The sequence below is a fragment of the Neovison vison genome, chromosome 4 (genome assembly GCF_020171115.1).
Source record: "Neovison vison isolate M4711 chromosome 4, ASM_NN_V1, whole genome shotgun sequence".
In the NCBI taxonomy this organism is placed as follows: Eukaryota; Metazoa; Chordata; class Mammalia; order Carnivora; family Mustelidae; genus Neogale; species Neogale vison.
In genome coordinates this window covers 154,081,753-154,086,154 of record NC_058094.1, presented here as the reverse complement: position 1 = coordinate 154,086,154, position 4,402 = coordinate 154,081,753, and the positions used below count along the sequence as shown (strand labels likewise).

The 4,402-nt window shown below is 31.4% G+C and overlaps 1 pseudogene; it reads right to left on the bottom strand.

Annotated features, from left to right (window-relative positions):
* Positions 1-2,770: 2,770 nt before the first annotated feature.
* On the bottom strand, positions 2,771-2,883 carry LOC122905598 (annotated as a pseudogene).
* Positions 2,884-4,402: the final 1,519 nt, after the last annotated feature.

The window sequence follows — 4,402 nt, the reverse complement described above, 5'->3', positions numbered from 1 at the left end:
GGCCCGTGATCTGCACTGACTGCTCATCATAGCTGTAGCAGAAATCAGAGATAGGTTAAAAGTCACATTGTGAGGCACCAAAAATATATATATATATATAGATATATCTAGATATATGTCTATATCTATATCTATATAGATATTTTTCTATATATCTGATACTTTGCTTCCTTTGCCATGTTCAGAACTTCTCATATTCTACATTAAACCTACTCTGGCCCTGACTCTTCAAGGTGATGGTTGTGCTAATCTCTAAAAAAACTTAATATCCAGAAGATTGTCAGTGACAAACCATAATCTTTTCCTTTATAGCTTTTCTGGGCATGTGATTGATATTCATCATCTCCCTCCTCTCCCAGTCATTCCATGTTCAATGATAGCAAAAAAACAAAAACAAAAACAAAACCTAAAATATCAAAACTGTAAAATACAAACCAGCAAAAGATAGGGACTGGTCATGTATAATGGATCCTTAAAGCAGTTAAAAGCATTTTTTTTTTTTTTTTTCAGCAGAAACCATGGAGACTAGAGGTAGTGGGGACATACATGAAATCCTGAAAGAATAAAAATTATCAACCAAGAATTGTATGTCTTGCAAACATTCTCCATTCAATCAGAATTGGAGAAATTAAGACATTTTCAGGTAAACAAATGTTCAATGAGTTTGTCACCAGTAGAACTGTTTATAAGAAATGCTTAAGGGACTCTTCAGGAATAAATGAAAGAATACTAGGGAGTAACTTGAAGGCAAATGAATAAATAAAGAAGTCCAGTAAAAGTTACTGAATAAGTAGATTCAAAAGGCAGTATTATTACATTTTTGGTTTATAACTCCTCTTTTTTCCCCCCACGTATTAAAAAAAAAATATAAATGCACCAAATGGTATTTATAAATCTATATTAATGGGCACACAATGCATAAAGGTACAATTTTTGACAACACAAAGAGGGAAGGAAAAAGCTATATATATGACCAAGGTTTGTGTATACTATGAAGCTAACATGGTATCAATTCAAAGTATATTGTTATAAACTTAAGAAATCAAATGTAATCCCCAAGGCAACTACTGAAAAAATAGCCAAAAATGTACAAAAACTAAAATCAGAAAGTAATTGAAATAATACATTACAAAAATAATACATTTGGAAGGCAAAAATAGAAGAACTGAGGACCAAAGAAACAGAAAAATAACAAAATGGCATAAGATTTTTTTCACTTATAATTACTTTAAATAATTTATAATTACTTTAATTTCTCTTATTAAAAGGAAAATGTCAGCAGTATGGATTTAAGTCAAAATTTAGAAAGTAAAAAATAAAGGACAATGATCCAACTCTATGCTATCATAAAGTGACTGACTTAAATCCAAAGATACAAATAAGTTGAAAATGACAGGATGGATGGAATAAGATATTCTATACATATGATAACCAAAAGAGAGTTGAGTGGCACACTAATATCAGACAAATAGATTTTAAAGTAAAAACCTTTATAAGAAACAATGAAGGAAATATATATATATATATATTTGGTATTGATTGAAAATTAAAATATATATATATATATATATATGGTATTGATTATGTTTTTCAGAGAAATCTAAGACAATCATGTTTTATATTTTGCTGTTTTTTTCCTTCATTCTACTAATGTTGTATATTACATTGGTTGATGTTTCTGTGTTGAACCACTCTTGCATTCCTCAGATAAATCTCACTAGATCAAGATACACAATTCTTTTATACAATTGTAATTTTGGTTTGTTAGCATTTTGTTGAGAATTTTTGTAACTATGTTAACATATATATATATATATACTATATATTATATATAATAGTATATATAGTATATATAGTATATATATATAGTATTGTATATATGGTACTGTATTGGCTCACATGGTTATGGTTACCAGGAAGTCCCATAGGCTGCCATCAAGCTGGGGAACAAGGGGAAGGCAGTGGTATAATTCAGTGGTATCATTCAGTCTGAATCTGAAGGCCTAAGAATTGGGTGATGATGCACAGCCGAACATATAAACAGCAGTGTGACCAGTCTGAGTTTGAATACCCAGGAATTAGGAGTGCCAATGTCTGAAGACAGGACAAGATGGAAAGCTCAGCTGAAGAACGAATGAATTCATCCTTCCCCTCACCCTTTTTTTTCTGTCAGGACTTCAAAAGATTGGAAAATACCCACCCACGTTATTGAAGGTGATATTCTTTACTCAGCTCATTGATTCAGATGCTAATTTCTTCCAGAGACACACTGCCAGACACATCCAGAAAGAGTGTTTACCTCCTATCTGCGTGTTGTTCAGCCCAATCAATGTAACACACAAAAAATTAACCATCACAAGAATGATCTCAATTGACTCAGAAAAGTCATTTGAAAAATCCAACATGCATTCATAATAAAAACATTCAAAAAAGTTGGAAAAGAATGAGAATTCTTCCTTGATAAAGTGCATTTATGGAAAGTGTATATCTACTATTTCTCCGTGTTAAAAACTGAAAGCTTCATTTAGATCAGGAAAAAAGTAAGAATGTGCCCTCTCATCACTTCTATTCACCATTGTACTGGTAGTTCTAGTCAGGGTAATTCAGCAGGAAGAAGAAATAAAAGACATCAAGATCAGAAAGGAGAAAGTAAAACCAAATGCAACTAACATAATTTGATATATATTAAGTCCTAAGGATCTGCAAAAAGACCTATTAGAGCTAATAAGAAAATTCAGCAAAGTATAAGACACATGATCAACACACAAATATTAGTTGTACTTTTGTACACTAGCTACTGACAATTCAAAAAGGAAATTAATAAAATAATTCTATTGATAATAACATCTACACTTGATCTTAGCCAAAAGGCTGAGAAGTGATTATTCATAATAACATCTAAAACACTAAAATACCGAGGACTAAACTTAACCAGGTTATTGAATGATTCATACACTTAAAATAACAAAATATTACTGAAAAACATTAAAGTCAATATAAGTAAACAAAAAACATGGATCAGAAGACTTGGTATTCTTAAAGTAGCAATAGTACCGAAAGATTTCTATAAATGCAATGATGTGAATCTCTATTAAAATTTCAGTAATTTATTTTTTCAGAAATGGAAAGGCTAATTCTCAAATTTACAGGGAATTATAGATAGCTCCTAAAATGACATATCTAGAAAAGAAAAAAAAGTGGGAGAACTCAGTCTTTCATATTTCAAAGTTTACAACAAAGCTACAGTTACCAGAAGCATGTGTTATTGGCATAAAATAGGTATAAAGACCAATTGAATAGAACTGGGAGTCCAGAAATAAATCCATACATTTATGGCCAATTCAACAATGGTTCCAAAATCATTCAAATGGTTAAAAATAATCTTCCAACAAATTGTGCAGGGACAATCGAATATCCAAAGAAGAATGAAGTTGGACCCCTGTGTCACAACATATACCACATTTAACTCAAAATGGATCATAGACCTAAATGTATCAGGTAAGACTGTAAAATTCTTAAAAGAAAACATGAGAAAACCTTCATGACCTGCGGTTTGGCAAGAGATTCTTAGATATGACACCAACTGCTCAAGCTTAACACAGAGTGGCTAAGATATTAGAAGGAAGCAAGATTAGAGATAATGAGAATGATTTCATTAGTCTATGTAAGACACACAGTGATGAAGGCCTAAACTATACCAGGAACTATGGAGATTTTCTCAATATTTGATCAGAAGAGTCATCTGATGAATGTAATGTTTTAGAAGGATTTAGGTGACAGGGGGATGAATTAGAAACTAAAGGCAAAGAGACTATTATGATGTTTTGAGATTGGGAAATGAATTAGTGTGATGGAAACAAACAGAGAAGGACACACATAAGGGATATTTCAAGAGAAGAAATATCCCTGGTAACAGGGAATATGAGCAATGAGGTAAATGAAAAATCAATTACTCCTTCAAAATTGCTAGTTTTTAAAACAAGAAAAATGATGATAAATTTAACATGGAGTGGAAGTGAAATTTTGATTGTGTAATCTAGGGGATGTACATTTCCCCATTATCTCTATTCCAATTTTAAAATCAAACACAATGCTGTGAAAAAAGGAATGTCTTCGGATTCTTATGAGTGAACTTGAGCAAGTTGCTTTCCTCTGGGCTTCTTTTTATCTACAGAATAGTTTCAAAATTAAAATTTCTGTCTTTCAGAGATGAGAGAATGAGGGCTCATGTTAGTAAGAGTGTTTAACATGTGTATAACAAGTACAATAATAAGTGCTAGCTACAACAAATGGCATGATGATGATGATGATGATGGAGAAGAATTATGCCAAAAAGGCTAATATTTAAGATTTAGAAACAGGAATACTGCTGCCAAATATTTGTAGCAGGAAAAATTCTCAT